This window comes from Equus asinus, chromosome 20 (assembly GCF_041296235.1).
Source record: "Equus asinus isolate D_3611 breed Donkey chromosome 20, EquAss-T2T_v2, whole genome shotgun sequence".
Taxonomy (NCBI): domain Eukaryota; kingdom Metazoa; phylum Chordata; class Mammalia; order Perissodactyla; family Equidae; genus Equus; species Equus asinus.
The window spans coordinates 101,442,512-101,460,639 of NC_091809.1; the positions used below are offsets into that span (position 1 = coordinate 101,442,512).

Genomic DNA, 18,128 nt, shown 5'->3' on the forward strand with positions numbered 1-18,128 from the left:
TTTTCTCCAAAAGGTCCTCCCTTTAACCTGAGTAGGGATACTCTTTATGACTACTCACATTCTTCAGTTAGGCTCCTAAATCAGCAAATGCAGAAATGGTATTTTGATTTTCAATTATGTTTGATGATGGAATATCATGTGGGGAATTATAAGTATATTGGACCTTTATTGCCTATAATGAATAAAGAATGATTACAGACTAACAGAAAGTATCACCTCCACATTGAGCTGAAAATTTTTATATCACCTTGACATTGAATTCCACTCATCAGAGAAACAAAAAACCCTTTAGTGTGTTTGCAGAAATGTACCCAAACTCTCACCACTAATGTTCCCATCCATTACAATCCCCTTCCTGGTACCAAAGTACACTGTTTCTAAAAGGAAACTGCACTCTCCAAACTACACTGCAATGAGCTCCACGTGTGCTTTTCAGTGTCCCATTTGATCACAACTCTCGCTATTCCATAAGCTGGTCTGGTCGCTCAACTTTTTAGTTTGTAGTAAAGCTGTCTTCTCCCAGAAGCTGATCCATACGCAGGTTACCCTCAGTGCTTTCTGGGCTTTTGTAAATGACATTGGGAGACTATGTTGTTCTCAGGTGTCACAGATTTTGAAAGGAAGAGTCTAAGTCTAGAATTCTGTGGGTTTTTTTCTCTTTCTCTTGTTTCCACCACAGAAGAACTACGTTTTTTTCTGACTTGGATTTTCTTCTTGCAAGTGCAAATGAGTCCAGATAGTGTCTCAAAGGCCAGGTTTTCCAGCCGAAGGACACCGCTTGTACACAGAGACAGGAAGAGCCCCACAGCAGACCCCCAGGGCTCACTGCCGCTCCCTGTTAAGAGTCTCTTTCCTGCTGGACACCTCTCGCTGAGCAGAGCCCAACAGTATCCAGCCCAAAGAGTTCACACAGAGGCAGTTCATACTTTTAGATGATTACTAACAAAAAATCCATATAGTAGATGCTTTCCAGAATTCACTTCTGATCTTACAAAAGTATTTCAGATTATTTCATATTTCTGAGAAGCAAAAGTATTAACTTTTTCAGACAACTGTGCTTTAGAATTCAGAGTTGTAAGCTGGAGGGCAAGCACATTTCCTCTGTGAAACGGAGGGCCTGTTTTTCACATCCCTGGACTCTTAACACCTAACTTTTCCAAAGTGTTCTCATCAATTCAGCAGCTACCACATCACCTCCAGGCTCATCCCCAAATCTTCTTATCGGTTTCCTCTCTGACGGCCTCTTTATTCACGTCCTCCCCTATAGACACCACCATGACTCTAGCAACCTTCCTGAACTCACCAATGCCTATCTCCATTCATTCCTTCTCACACCTTTACCTTTGACTTCTGCTCCCGGTGAGCATCTCCCCTCAGCCCCAGCTCCTTGCCCGTCTCTTATAGTCTTGTACACAGGCTGCCTGCCAAGGTGGCTTCTTTCAAATTCTGTCAGATCACCAGGACTTCTAACTCCATGGCCTCGCCTGCCACACCTAACCAAAATCCTCAGTCCTTCTGATTCTTTCTTAAAGCCCCAAGCTGCCTTTTACCATCTTCCCACAAAGGCAAAGATCCTCAGAACATCTTCAAAGACTAAAACGATCAGATGGGACTCTCCTACTCTCTCTTCCCCCACTCTCCTGTGGAACGAAAATCCTCACCCCTTTAATTATGTGCCCGACTCCTCACTGTTCTAAAGTACTAACCTCTCTTTCTCAGCAAGACAACTTGTTCTCCTCCAGGTCCCTTCGAAGGACTAGTTGCTTTTACGCTTTCATCTATCCTTCTTCCTGGTTCTAATCAGTCTACGCACAATGACTGCTGTTTCCACTTTGCCTTTGTTCTTGTTCTCTGATTAGGCTCTGCTCTTGGCTAAGGGAAGGTCCATTTATTCACCTCTCTTCCCATCCCAGACCTTGGGGAATCTTTGAAACTCTGTTCTCTCTAGTTCTTCCCTCCTCTGGGTTCAGTCCAGTTTTCCCCAACATCACTCTAACCCATGCACATTCTCAATCGGAGTGATATTGCTCCTCTAGGGGATGAAGTTTGGTTCTTAGGAGGTTAAAAAAGAAATCTTGCTCTTTTTACACATATAGTGCATAAACAGATATACAGTATAATCTGTAGCATTAACAGTTCATGGGGGAATGATTAAGAAAAAAATGCCAAAAAAGGCTCCTGAGGGGGATGATAATGAAAGAGAGGTTAAGAAACTGCTGTTACCCATTTGTGATTCTCGGGATTTTTTACCAGATGTTTTATTGCTACCGTAAACGTCTACTTGCTGGCCTTGTCACCACATCCCAGTTTCTTTCCTAAAATTATGGTCTCTTTGCTACAACACTTACGTTATGCTAATCACAACCCCTGAAGGGCCAACTCCCAGGAGGCCCTGCCAGTGACCTGGGGGCTTTGACTGCCCCCAGATGATTCTCTTTCCATAACCAGCTCTCCCTCTTCCATTAAGAAACTCTGTCCAAGTCACTCTAAACTAACAAAAAGAGTAATGCTCTTGAATATCTGATTCCATCTTCTATCACTAAACACAGTTAAGGCTCATCTCCACTAATGATCTTTCCTCTGTTAACCATAATTAATTCCCCAAACACCAGCACAACAAACAGAGGCTGCTTTCTTAACAAGTCTTACTATGTTTATCAGTTTAAAAACATACTTTTCTGGAGGGAGGGACTGTAAACCCTTCCTATGCACCCCAAACACACGAGCGGCACTGCTGAGCGGTGTCCTGAATCCAGCAGAGCCAGTTACCCTCTGCAGGCTCCCTGGAGCAAAGCAGCCAAGGTTCCCGGCAAGGAGTCCTCAGGATACGCTCTTTTGGACCCTTCCTTTCTCTTACATTCTGCTGGGATGTAGAAGGTAATTATTGAAATTGCTTACAAATATATATGAGCTGCAAAATAAATGATAAGGTAGTATTAAACCAAATGAAAGATGTGATCAATATCTCTACGACCTGAAAATCAGAAGACTAAACTTCTAAAACTCTATTGCCCTGAAGGGGTGTGTATTGGAAAGGGTGTTGAAAAGTGCATAACAGAGTGAAATACTTAACATCACAGATATCAACACTGTCACTGCTTCCATTTACTCAAACAGTTCTGTCTGAGCAGCTACCACAATTCGGTGCTATGATCTTCAAGAGTCAAATTGGGTTTTTTGGGTAAAGATTGCCCCTAGCTAACATCTGTTGCCAATCTTTTCTTCTTCTTCTTCTCCCCAAAGCCCCCCAGTACATGGTTGTATATTCTAGTTGTAGGTCCTTCTGGCCATGCTAAGTGGGATGCTGCCTCAGCATGGCTTGATGAGTGGTGCCAGGTCTGCACGCAGGGTCCAAAGTGGCGAAACCCTGGGCTGCTGAAGCAGAGTGTGCAAACTTAACCGCCCAGCCATGGGGCCGGCCAAGAGTCAAATTCCTCAGAGGTATTATTCCTGTCTCCAAAGGGACAGCCAAATTTTTACCAGAAATTATTACCATAATTCAATCTCTTTGACTTGCTTTGGTTTGCCATTTTTGCCACGGAGGTGAAAACTGATTTATAATTTTGATTTTTCAGAACAAATTTAAAAGACTAGAAAAAATGCAAACTGCAATTAAATCTGAGAAAATTTTATTGCAACAACTTAATACAGGGTGGAATAAACATTAAATTATTTCTGTAACAACCTACCCCTTTTGAAATACAACCCAAAGTTAAGTTTCCAACTTATTCTCTATTGAAAAACAACGAAAGATCTCAAGGTACAGGAATCCCCCACAATTCCTGGTTTGTAACATGAGTGGTGACCCAACCCATGTCTAGGTAAGCTTGTCTCTCCTTGTCCAGTGCTGCAGGCTGCCCCTCTCATCTTGAAATTACAGTATCAGGCAGGAAGTTTTGGGCAGATCCTAATCTTTTAAAAATATACCTTTTTCTTTTTTATACTCTGGGGTATTCTTTTAAAGTTAAGACAAAATACTTCATAGTTTGGTCCTGTGCAGTAAAGAATTTACCTTACCCAAAGAGAGGTCTGGCTTTTGCCCTTGGCTCCCATGGGTGATCTCTGAGCCCCTGAAGTGTCCCACCTGATAAGAGTGTTTTTGTTTACTTGGGGCCTTGGGCCACTTCTTAACAGCTCAACCTCTGCTGGGGCTGGAGACTAAAGGTCAGTCACACAGGCAGTCTCATGGCTATGTGACCAGGCCTCAATAAAACTTCTGGACATCGAGGCCCAGGAAAGCTTCTTTGGCTGGCAATACTCCGCATAATGACTCCACTGGGAGAGGACAACTAGAAACCTCATGTCTGGAACTTTCTGGACTGCCCCATGCATCTCTTCCCTTAGCAGATTTTAATCTGTTTCCTTTAGCTGTAAGGACAGCAGCTTTCAGTGAGTTCTGTGAGTCCCAAAGAATGATCAGACCTGAGGGTGGTCTTGGGGACCCCTGAACTTGCAACTGGTGTCAGAAGTGAGGGTGGTCTTATGGACTTCCCAAACTTTACAGGTCCTTAACTGAGAGCATTTTCTTACTTAATCAAGAATTTTGCCATTCTTGGCAATTTGTAGAATAAGTCAGTCTACCTCAAATAAGGATGTGTGAAAAGGTAACATCTTTCCTCACTTACTAAATACACATAATAAAACATGCCAGAGAGTTAACTCTTATTTCATGAGAACCCTTCACAGACTCAATATGACTTAAAGACTTAGCTGTTCATTTGGACAGAATTTAGGCCGAAGCAAAATCTCTAGTTTCTTATATTGTACTAATTGATTAAGTCCTTAAAAGAGAGCAAAAAGCGCTAATTTCTACAAGAGTTTATAATTTTGTGCCCAAAGAGTGATTTACAAAATAATAGCTAGTAAAGATGGTATCTCAATAAGTCCCCAATTTATGATAAGGATGCATTAACAGTAGGAATTTTTTTTTCTGCTTTTTCTCCCCAAATCCCCCGAGTACATAGTTATATATATTTTAGTTATGGGTCCTTCTAGTTGTGGTATGTGGGATGCCGCCTCAGCATGGCCTAATGAGTAGTGCCATGTCTGTGCCCAGAATCCAAACTGGCAAAACCCTGGGCCCCCGGAGCGAAGCAGAGTGCGCAAACTTAACCACTCAGCCACGGGGCTGGCCACAGCAGTAGGAATTTTAAAACTCGTTTCTAAAAGAATTTGTCTTATTATATTCTATATGAAATTTTATTATGCTTCTTGTGAGACAGAACAATACTTCTCGCAGAGACTGGGGACCTGAATGGTATGAATATCGTTAGGCATTCAAATGTGTGGTCAATCATACACAACAATTAAAGTGTTCCATTTATCTGTGTAGTTGTCTGAACTATTAAAGGCTTAAGGGTGTTTTTATAACTAGGCTGGATTTTTCATACACAAACATATCAACAAACTTTGTTAAAATTTTTATATTAAAATGAGTCATATTATACTGATGCTAAATTTTCAAATCACTATTTTAAAAAATACACATTTAAATCCTGGATTTATATTCTGTATCTCTTATAAAACACGTTAAGGCAAATGCTACCATACAGCACCAAATAAATCTTCAAAATAAGTCTCCAGCTAAGGCCATTAACACTCAAAATGGGAACCCAGCTGAGGCAGCAGTCGCCTGGCTTTCTATAAAGGTCACAGTTCACCTGAGGAGGCTAGAAATGCCAAGATTAAACCTAGTCCTCTCCTCTATCACAAGCAGACTTTATTATACAGTATATCTGAACATTTTAAACCTTGTACTTTCTAAAAAGAAGAACTGTAATTAAGATCTGAAATATGAATGCCAAAAAAGCAAAGCCCAGATTAGAGTTCAAAATTCAATGAACCTTGAGACTTCAAGATTGTTTATATAAACAAATAAAAAAGATGTGGTGGAAGATTCTCATCTTCTTGATCATTTTTCAAACAAAAATTTTTTCCTCAAACATCTTAAGAGAAATTTTAATAATCCTTATACCTGCTGTAACAAGCCTGGACTAAGAAGCAGCTGTGGCAAACTGCCACACCTCAAGTCCCCACATGGTGACCTTCACCCATGCTGAGTCAGATTTCAGAAGCGCCCTTCTACAGTTCCAGATTAGTAGCAATTGAAAAGTAACATAGATTTCGAGAAAAATCCTACGCAAAACCTCATTTAAATGTCAAGTAGAATCTGATCACTAAACTTAATCCTTAGGAAATAAGATATAATTTTTCGACAATTGGGAAATCAATACCCCACCCACTAGATCTGATAATTCAATGAATAATGTAGGCCATTATCTTCCAAGTGCGCTAGTGCACGCTACTTGATTTAAAACTATCTTTAAACACTTAAGACAATTAGTTTTATCTCCCTACAGTACGTAGATGATCATACTTCCTGTAACTCCAAAGGGAGTTCATTTATATTAGAGAGAAAATACATGGTAACCTCAAAGTAAAAGACCAAATAAGTAAACATTAACTTTTCTGACCTTACCTCTAACCAGAAAAAGTGAATCACCTGCCCAGCATTTTTACTTCTGGATGTTACTTGCTTAGACCCAAACCTACATACACAAGCAGGTGTGCACTAGTACACCCACCATGAGCAGGGACCTGGGGTGCAATATCCTGGAAGGAGAGTTTCCATAAGCTAAACTCATTAATCCAGGCCGGCCAGAGAAGGAAGAGCAGTGTTGGACAAGACAGTCAAGAAAACCTTGTCATGTTTACTAGCTTCTTATCTTCAAAGGAATGTTACTCAATCAGAAGTTTTCTTCTTTTTCTGCAGTTTTTCATTTTACCTAATTTTTAAATATGAACCAACAAATGAAAAAAAACGGAGATGAACTCATTTGGCTGCAGCATTTACAGGGTTTTCCACTCCGAAATTTTAAAACAAGCCTTTAACAAAGGTAAAACTGGTTTCTCAAATGTCTGTTGATAATACCCTTCCAAACTTACTGTTTCTGATCTTTGTTTATGATTGAGTTTAGGAACAAAATCTTAAAATGACATTATTAAACTCTGAGAATGAGATATACAGTACTTGGGAAGATTTTTCCAAGAGAAATTCTGTAGCAGGCATTGGCTTTAACTCAGAGGTTACCATTCACACCTTTCTAGTAAAATATGGAGTCCAGACTGTCTCCTGTTGGGTGTGTCATACCACATGACAACCCAATAATTAAGGCTGCATCTTTCAGTTATTTAGACAAAATTACATGAATTACATTAAACTCAAACATCATTCCACATAAGACTGTGCAGGTGTGCTACTTTGGACCTTGCTAGAATACAATTCTTTGTCCAAAATTATTACACATATGAGTATTCATACATCCAAGATGCCAGGTTAAATGTGACAAGAGGGACATTAGCAACTGAATGTTTATGTATTTCCCTAAGCATCTTGCCTGATAGCTCCCAACCCATGATTGTCCCAAAAGATGACAAGAAAAAAAAATCAATCAATAAAAAAATAAGTGAGGATAGCACCCATTCTTCAATGCTACTATTATTAAACCATAAACCAAAAATCATACTGCATGTACATTAAGGGCCTAAAGTCTAGGATTCAGAATTATAAATCAACCATAATCATCTACATGGCCTCCTGAAATAAATCAACCTGCAAAGGAGAACTTTCACACTGTGCTGAGACTGGGATTAAGGGATTGTTCAACCTTTAAACCTCCTGCTGTTTGACAGGGGCAAGGTGGTGTGGTGGTGCAGACATCACCTAATGCCTCACCTGGTGCTCAAAGTCATCATTTTGTAGGGATCTTGTATGTGAAATTGGTTAAATAAGATATATACAGTCATGGACAAAGTAGTTTCTCTTTTGCTCCTCCAGTAATAAGAAAAACGATCTTTGTGTTAAGTTTCAATATATATTACACCAATTAGATTTTATTTTTTTTGCTATGTGAATAGGTTTGTTTCTTCATTACTCATCGACCACCAAACTACCAATGAATCAACAAATTCAATAAGACACTAAGTAACTTTTCAACAGAGTCTAGACAATAAAGAGTTCTCAAGAACTATGGTTTTGTAGAACTTAGTTTTATTTTCTTTTGTAAAGGTGAAATCCATTTTAAAGTATGGTTTTCGTTAGCATATACTGAATGGCTACGGCTAAAACTAAATGACAGTGTTTTTGTGTTCCGCTTTAAAAATATAGCCAAAAAGTTAAATTTGACTTGGGCTCTAATGTATCTCCCTGTAAAATATAAATCAAAGTCCTATGGCTACCATGTAAAGGAAAGGCTCTGTAGCAAGACCAGTAAGTTATGATAAACCCAATGGCTTTATGCTAGTATGTGATATGTTTAAAGAAGAAAAACTGAGCTAGCTTACTAGGGAATTTGACACGTGATTATGAGATACAACACATGTGCTCAAATCATAGGGGAGCGGCCACTGAAGCTGACAGGCTGACTAGAAACCAAACATGACTACTGATACTATGACGGCCAAAGCTTCTATTGACCATTATCATCATCAGTTAACACCTCTACCAAAAAGAGTCTGAAATGAGCGTTTGCAAAGTAGGTTAATATTATGTTAGGAACAGAAACAAAAATATCCAAGTGGGACACAAGACAAATGACAAGATGAACTTTTCCATTCTCAAAAAGAAACCATGTAAAGGAGAGTGTTTAGAGTGACATCAGTGTTGTGGCCGAGTGAGCTTGCCCGGAACTCTCTCCGCTCCAACATACAACAAAAAGGAGCAACCATAGTCTAACAGAAAATATCCTAATACCACAGGAATCCTCTGAGAGTCACGGCAGCCAAACAGAGGGCGGAGAGGCTGGAGCCCCCTCGGAGGAGCTGGAACGGGTAAGAGAGAACTTCGCTCCCTGCCCTAAAGACGGTGGTGGCTGCCGTGGGAGGCTCTGTGAGGGAAGGAGTGGGGGAGGGGCCATGCATCCACAGGATCACCCAGGACTCCCTAGTGCCCTTGCAGCCTAGAGGTAGGCCCTCTAATGGGCGAAAGCTTTCACGCAGGGGGACCTCATCAAGGTGAGACCAGACAGTGAGAACTGATCTGGAAACCGGGCACTAGGTGCAAGAGAAAGCACCCTCCCCCCACCCACACTGTGCTGCGCCATCTTGGCTGAAGGCAGAGGGCTCAGAATATGTGGCTCTTTACCCCCATCCAGTGGCAACAGGCTGTAACTGCAACCAAATAATATCACAATGGGAAAGTCCTGTCCTTCCAACATCAAGCAGTTCTCAAAACTCCAGACCAGAGAGAAAACAAATACCCAGAATTCTGTCCTTAGGACTCAGAAATGAGTAAACTAACTGACAATGAATTCAAAATAGCTATCGTCAAAAAATTCAATGAGATAAAAGAGAATACAGAGAAACAATTTAACCAGTTGAGGGGCTACTTCACAAAAGAGATTGAAACTATAAAGAAGAATCAGAAATAGTAGAGATGAAAAACACAATGGAAGACATAAAACAAAATACGGATTCCCTGAATGTTCAAGTGGTAATCAGGGAGGAGTGAATCAGCATAAACGAAGACAGACATGTTGAATTGCTCCAGACAGAGGAGGAGAGAGAACTGAGACTAAAAAGAAATGAAGAAAGTCCCTGAGAAATATCCGACTCAATGAGGAAATGCAACATAAGAATTATAGGTATCCAAGAAGATGAAGAGAAGGAGAATGGAGCAGAAAGTGTGCTCAAAGAAATAATAGCAGAGAACTTCTCAAATCTAGCAAATGAGAGGGAAATCTGTGTGGAAGATGCTTTCAGATCTCCTAGATGTGTCAACGTAAAAAGACCTACTGCAAGGCATACAGTAGTAAAACTGGCAAAAATGAATGACAAAGAAAGAATACTCAGGGCAGCAAGACAGAAGAAAATAACCTACAAAGGAAGCCCTATCAGACTTTCAGCAGATTTCTCTGCAGAAACCTTACAAGCTGGCAGAGAATGGAATGACATATTCAAAACTTTAAAAGATAAAAATCTTCAGCCAAGAATACTCTATCAAGCAAAAATAGTTCAGATATGAGGGAGAAATTAAATCTTTCCCAGACAAACAAAAGCTAAGGGACTTTGTAGCCATGAGACCCCCCCTACAAGAAATCCTCAAGAAGGCCCTCTTTCCGTGAAAAAAGAAAAAAAGGGAGAAAGGGGTCACAAAACACAGAGTAAGCAGACAAACAGAATCAGAATAGGATAGCAAATATTCAACTACAGCATTAGACTGAAGGGAAGGAAAACACCAAAAACAAAGACAATCTTGTCACTTTAACCACAAACTCACAACACAAGTTGGAATAAGATATGAGACAAACAACTTAGGAGGGGAGGAGGAAAGGGACAGAATCAGTTTAGACTAAGGAAATAAAAGGCCATCAGAAAACGGACTATGTTATGCATGAGATTCTGAATACAAACTTCAGGGTAGCCACTAAATTAAAAAGCAGAACAGAGACACAAAAAATAAATAAGGAAAAAACTAAGAAACACAGCATAAGAAACTGCAGAAGTCAGTGGGTAGACCAAAACACACAGGACCGGAAACAAAGGAAATGCAGGAAAACCAGAAAACGAGTGACAGAATGACAGCATTAAGCTCTCATACATCAATAATCACCCTCAATGTAAATGGATGGAACTCTCCAATAAAAAGACACAGAGTGGCAAGATGGATTAAAGAACAAGACAAAACAATTTGCTGCCTCCAGGAAACACATCTCAGCTCCAATGACGAATACAGGCTCAGAGTGAAGGGGTGGAAGACGATACTCCAAACTAATGGCAAACAAAAGAAAGCAGGTGTTGCAATACTAATATCAGACAAAGTAGATTTCAAGATAAGGAAGGTAAAGAGAGACAAAGAGGGGCAATATATAATGATCAAAGGGACACTACATCAAGAAGAAATAATGCTTATAAATATCTATGCACCCAACACAGGAGCACCAAAGTTCATAAAGCATATATTAACAAACCTAAAAGAAGATATCAAAAGTAACACAATAATAGTAGGGGACCTCAACACCCCACTCACATCAATGGACAGATCATCCAGACAGAAAATCAACAAGGAAACAGTGGAGCTAAACGAAAAGCTAGTTGGACTTAAGAGACATATATAGAACACTCCATCCAAAAACAGCAGAATACACATTCTTTTCAAGAGTACATGGAACATTCTCAAGGATAGACCATATCTTGGGAAACAAGGAAAGCCTCAATAAATTAAAAAAAATTGAAATAATAACAAGCATCTTCTCTGATCATAACTCTATAAAGCTAGAAATTAATTACAAGAAAAAAGTTGAGAAAGGAACAAAGATATGGAGACTAAACAATATGCTATTGAACAAGCAATGGATCATTGAAGAAATTAAAGAAGAAATCAAAAAATATCTGGAGACAAGTGAAAATGATAACATGCCATACCAACTCATATGGGATGCAACAAAAGCTGTATTAAGAGGGAAATTCATGGCAATACAGGCACACATTAACGAACAAGAAAAATACCAAATAAGCAATCTCAAATTACACCTAACTGAATTAGAGAAAGAAGAACAAACAAGGCCCAAAGTCAGCAGAAGGAAGGAAATAATAAAAATCAGAGCAGAAATAAATGCTATTGAAACAAAACAGGCAGTAGAAAGGATCAATGAAACAAAGAGCTGATTCTTTGAGAAGATAAAATTGACAAACCTCTAGCCAGACCTACAAAGAAAAAAGGAGAGAAAGCTCAAATAAACAAAATCAGAAATGAAAAAGGAGAAATAACAGACTCCACAGAAATATAACGGATTATAAGAGAATACTACAAAAAACTATATGCTGACAAAATGGATATCCTAGAGGAAATGGATAAATTCTTAGACTCTTACAACTCCCAAAGCTAAGTCAAGAAGAAACAGACAATCTGAACAGACCAATCACAAGGAAAGAGATTGAAACAGCAATCAAAAACATCCCAAAGACTAAAACCCCAGGACCAGATGGCTTTCCTGGGGAATTCTACCAGACTTTCAGAGAGGATTTAATACCTATACTTTTCAAGCTATTCCAGAATCAGGGAGGATGGAACACTTCCTAACACATTCTATGAGTCCAACATCACTCTGATACCAAAGCCTGACAAGGACAGTACAAAAAAGGAGAACTACAGGTCAATATAGCTGATGAACATAGATGCAAAAATTCTCAACAAAATTTTGGCAACCAGAATTCAGCAATACATCAAAAGGATCATACATCACTATCAAGTGGGATTCATACCAGGGACACAGGGATGGTTCAACATCCACAAATCAATCAACGTGATACACCACATCAACAAATTGAAGAATAAAAACCACATGATCATCTCAATAGATGCAGAGAAAGCATTTGACAAGATCCAACAGCCATTTATGATAAAAACTCGGAACAAAATAGGGATAGAAGGAAATTACCTCAACGTAATAAATGCCATATATGACAGACCCACAGCCAACATCATACACAATGGGCCATCCCCGAGAACAGGAACGAGACAAGGATGCCCTCTATCACCACTCTTATTCAACACAGTACTGGAGGTTTTGGCCAGAGCAATTAGGCAAGAGAAAGGAATAAAAGGAATCCAAATATGGAGTGAAGAATTGAAACTCTTGCAGTTTGTAAACGACATGATCTTATATACAGAAAACCCCAAAGAATCCACTGGAAAACTATTAGAAATAATCAACAACTACAGCAAAGTTGCAGGGTATAAAATCAACTTACATAAATCAGTAGCATTTCTATACTCTAATAACGAACTAACAGAAAAAGAACTCAAGAACACAATCCCATTCACAATCACAACAGAAAGAATAAAATACCTTGGGGTGATTTTAACTAAGGATGTGAAAGATCTATACAACAAAAACTATAAGACTTTCCTGAAAGAAACTGATGACGACATAAAGAGATGGAAAGACATTCCATGTACGTGGATTGGAAGAATAAACATAGTTAAAATGTCCACACTACCTAAAACAATCTACAGATTCAACGCAATCCCAATCAGAATCCCAATGACATTCTTCACAGAAACAGAACAAAGAATCCTACAATTCATATGGGGCAACCAAAGACCCCGAATTGCTACAGCAATCCTGAGAAAAAAGAACAAAGCTGGAGGCATTACAATCCCTGACTTCAAAACACACTACAAAGCTACAGTAATCAAAACAGCATGGTACTGGTACAAAAACAGGTGCACAGATCAATGGAACAGAATTGAAAGCCCAGAAATAAAACCACACATCTATGGACAGCTAATCTTCGACAAAGGCACTGAGGGCATACAATGGAGAAAAGAAAGTCTCTTCAACAAATGGTGCTGGGAAAACTGGACAGACACATGTAAAAGAATGAAAATTGACCATTCTTTTTCACCATTCACAAAAATAAACTCAAAATGGACCAAAGACCTAAAGGTAAGACCTGAAACCATAAGGCTTCTGGAAGAAAATATAGACAGTACACTCTTTGACATCAAAATCAAAAGGATCTTTTTGGACACCATGTCTTCTCAGACAAGGGAAACAATAGAAAGAATAAACAAATGGGACTTCATCAGACTAAAGAGCTTCTTCAAGGTGAGGGAAAACAGGATTGAAACAAAAAAACAACCCACCAATTGGGAAAAAATATTTGCAAGTCATATATCGGACAAAGGGTTAATCTCCATAATATATAAAGAACTCATATAACTCAACAACAAAAAATCAAACAACAAAAAATAAATCAAAAAATGGGGTGGGGAGGGGCCGGCCTGGTGGTGCAGTGGTTAAGTGTGCACATTCTACTTTGGCAGCCCGGGGTTCACCAGTTCAGATCCTGGGTGTGGACATAGCACCACTTGGCAAGCCACACTGTGGTAGACGTCCCACACATAAAAGTAGAGGAAGAGGGGCATGGATGTTAGCTCAGGGCCAGTCTTCCTCAGCAAAAATAGGAGGATTGGCAGCAGTCAGCTCAGGGTTAATCTTCCTTAAAAAAAAAAAAGGGCCGGGGAAATGAACAGACATTTCTCCAAAGAAGATACACGGATGGCCAATAGGCACATGAAAAGATGTTCATCATCTCTGATCCTCAGGGATATGCAAAGGAAATCTACACTAAGATATCACCTTACACCCATTAGAATGGCAAAAATAACCGAAACAAAAAGCAACAAATGTTGGAGAGGTTGTGGTGAAAAAGGAACCCTCATAAACTGCTGGTGGGAACGCAAACTGGTGCAGCCACTATGGAAAACAGTATGGAGATTTCACAAAAAATTAAAAATAGAAATACCATATGACCCAGCCATCCCACTACTGGGTATCTATCCAAAGAACTTGAAATCAGCAATTCCAAAAGTCCCATGCACCCCTATGTTCATTGCAGCATTATTTACAATAGCCAAGATGTGGAAGCAACCTAAGTGCCCATCAACAGATGATTGGATAAAGAAGATATGGTATAGAAATACAATGGAATACTACTCAGCCATAAAAAAGGATAAAATTGTCCCATTCACAACAACATGGATGGACCTTGAGGGTATTATGTTAAGTGAAATAAGCCAGACAGAGAAAGACAATCTCTGTATGATTCCACTCATACGTGGAAGTTAAACATGTGGACAAAGAGAACACATTAATGGCTACCAGGGGAAAGGGGGGTGAGGGTGGGCACAAAGGGTGAAGTGGTGTACCTACAACATGACTGACAAACAATAATGTACAACTGAAATTTCACAAGGTTGTAAACTATCATAATCTCAATAAAAAGTTAAAAAAAAAAGAAACCATGAAAAATGTATACAGCATATGTGTCAAGAAAACAAAAAGTTTTCAATACTAAAGATTTATGTAGTTCTTTGCTTTGGAAATAGCAAAAGGAGTTGTATGTGCAGTGTGAGGCTCATTCTCTTTGACAGCATCTTTTAAAATACATTAGAAGCATTACTTCATATACAAAAAACCAAAACTTTCCATTTGGAAATAGATTTCAACTTGAACACAGAAAAAATTGATGTTATACATCCCAAAGTCACATCTATCCCTTCATGGATTATTATTATTATTCTTTTTCTTTTAAAGATTGGCACCTGGGCTAACAACTGTTGCCAATCTTTTTTTTTTTGTTCCTGCTTTATCTCCCCAACGCCCCCCCCCCCCCCGCCCCGTACACAGTTGCATATCCTAGTTTCACATTCTTTTAGTTGTGGGATGTGGGACGCCGCCTCAATGTGGCCTGGTGAGCAGTGCCATGTCCGCATCCAGGATCCGAACCCTGGGCCGTCGCAGTGGAGCGTGCGAACTTAACCACTCGGCCACGGAGCCGGCCCCCGTTCATGGATTATTTGATTCAAAGAACTACCCTCAAGATGTGAATTAGCTACATGATCCCTTTCAGAGACAAGAATCTTAATGACAGACCGAAAGTGTCCAAAAACAGATTTTATTCAGGAGCAATCAAGTCCTAGGTCAATTTCCCCCTCAGTTATATCAAAGTTTCCAAAACACTAAGTAAATCAACGTTGAAGACATCTCTGCCACTCTCTGATCACAGGACTACATCAAGATGAAATAAACCTGGAGATTCTGGCACAAGAGAAGTGTGGCTGATAGTACATCCTCTGATGAACTTCATAAAGGAGTCAATTAGTCCACTGACTTTCTTCACACATATATTCATATTATGGAGGTTTCATTGAGTGGCACCACACTTTTCTGGGTCCCATACTGGCACACTATAGTAACATTCTTGGACATTTGCTTGGTAAGTCTTAAATCTTTCTTAATTTGGATTTGAATACCCGTCAATTTCATCACTCCCAGATACTGCCCCCAGGTGCACCACCAACACATCAGGATCTGGCAGGCAGTGCTGTGTATGAATCAAGGTAGGAATTAACTGATCCTACATCATGCCACTGTTGTGTATCCACTGGAGTTTGCCATTCTCCATGGGAATGCTCAGCTGGGGACCAAAGCTTCTCTTGAGTGACCATTTTTAGCCCTGAAAACGTAGGAATGACCACATATATCCAGAGCTGCTCTGCTTTCTCCTGGCATCTGCTATTAAGAGAATATAACCAAGTATTAATGCTGTCTCCTAAACTTATTCTTTATAACTTTGTGGTGGTCAAGGAGTTTTAAACCTTTAACATCAGAATTCAAGTTCTCTTAGTTTTGGCAATGCCAACTTGGTGAAAGTTATATGGCTAGTCCTAATAAAAATGTTTCACTCTTAAGAAACACATACTTTAATCTGAAAAAACAGAAATTTAAATTTTTATATTTTTTAAAATTTAAGTTTTACCCTCAGATATCAAGAAATATTTACCTTCCTTCTGATGCCTTTGCTGATAAATAATGCATGCAAGGACAGAAAAATCTAAGGAAAGTTGTCCGAGTTCCCCATCTTTTCTCACTGATCTTCCAGTAGAAAATGTTTTTGCTAGTCACTTGCAAAGATGGTATCCAAAAAACACAAGTGGTCTTACAATGACTTCAAGGAAGAATTTAAGTTATTACACATCACAACATTTCCCTCCCTTAAATAATGCAAGTGTACTAAAATATCACTACGATTGCCCAGACCTGATGGAAAAGGTTTTTCATTATTCATCAGCTGCCTGCGCTGCTTGATCAATGCCCTCAGTGAACTCCAACCTCAAGAAGCTGGTTTTAAGTCAGGTTAGGCAGGAAGCTGTCTGCCCAGGTAACAAAAAGCTATAAAATGAGATGACAAAATGAATTCTCTGATTTTCTTTTAAATGTTTTTGTCCAAAATCTACAGTGAATGGAGTCAGAAAGAGCTGTTTTAAGTCTCAAGTCTGGAACCATCTTCAATCTTCTTCACTACTTTCTCAGAAGAGGTTGCTGTAAAGAATGCAATTTCTGGTATCTATCCAAATAACTTGAAATCAACAATCCAAAGTGACCTGCATACCCTTATGTTCATTGCAGCATTATTCACAATAGCCAAGACATGGAAGCAATCCAAGTGCCCGTCGACCAATGATTGGATAAAGAAGATGTGATATATATACACAATGGAATACTACTAGCCATAAAAAAAGACAAAATCATCCCACTTGCAACAACATAGAAGGAGACGTGGAGGGAATTATGTTAAGCAAAACAAGGCAGACTGAGAAAGACAAACACCATATGACTTCACTCATATGTGGAAGATAAATAAACACACAAAGAACACAGTTCAGTGGTTACCAGGAGAAGGAAGGGGGTGTACACAGGGGGTGAAGGGGAGCACTTATGTGGTGACATGCAAGAAATAATGTACAACTGAAACTTCACAATGATATAAATTATGATGAACTCAATAAAAAATAATTTAAAAAAGAATGCAATTTCTATTACTTCATTTTTAAGTGGTTCTTTTACTTCAATATTGTTGGAGCTGGTTGAAAACCAACACCTGCATAGGCATCGACATCAATAACAAAAAGACATAAGTTAATTAATATTGCCTTCAAACAGGTGCGTTTCACACCATAAAATCAAAACCTATAAAGCGAAACCATCAAGTTCCACAAAGTACAAGGACAAATAACCACAGTTATTCCTTCTCCTGGCCTCAGTAGCAGAGACCAGCACAAATCTGATGACCACCGAGAAAATGTTGAGTATTTGTGAACTCTAATATTCAAATGATACTTTTATGTGTCTGCTTTTCTTTATTACAATTTTGAAGTTCAACAGTGTTTTCACAATGTATTACTAAAACACGAAGAAAAAAAGCAGGCAAGCAACAAAGGGAAGAGAGATAATATGTATTAAAGGATATCCCAGATTATCATAAAGCGATTACTGCTTTCTAGCTTTTCTAAGAGAGCACTCTTAAAAAATACAATAAAATATTAATTGCTTTGATAATCTGTTCTAAAAATATAAACATTAGGTTTGATTTTAAATATATCATTTTCCCCACATTCCTATTTTTTCAATATATGGAATCATCTAGTCTAAGCTATAAAATGCTTCATAACTATTGTATTGAAATGAATTAACATATAAAGATTTTATTTTTTTCCTTTTTCTCCCCAAAGCCCCCTGGTACATAGCTGTGTACTTTTAGTTGTAGGTCCTTCTAGTTGT

General features: G+C 39.0%; 1 protein-coding gene across 1 annotated transcript in view; it reads right to left on the reverse strand.

Annotated features, from left to right (window-relative positions):
* Positions 1-18,128, reverse strand: part of TSG101 (tumor susceptibility 101) — a 51,057-nt gene that overhangs the window by 4,004 nt on the left and 28,925 nt on the right. The gene's annotated exons all lie outside the window — the stretch shown is intronic.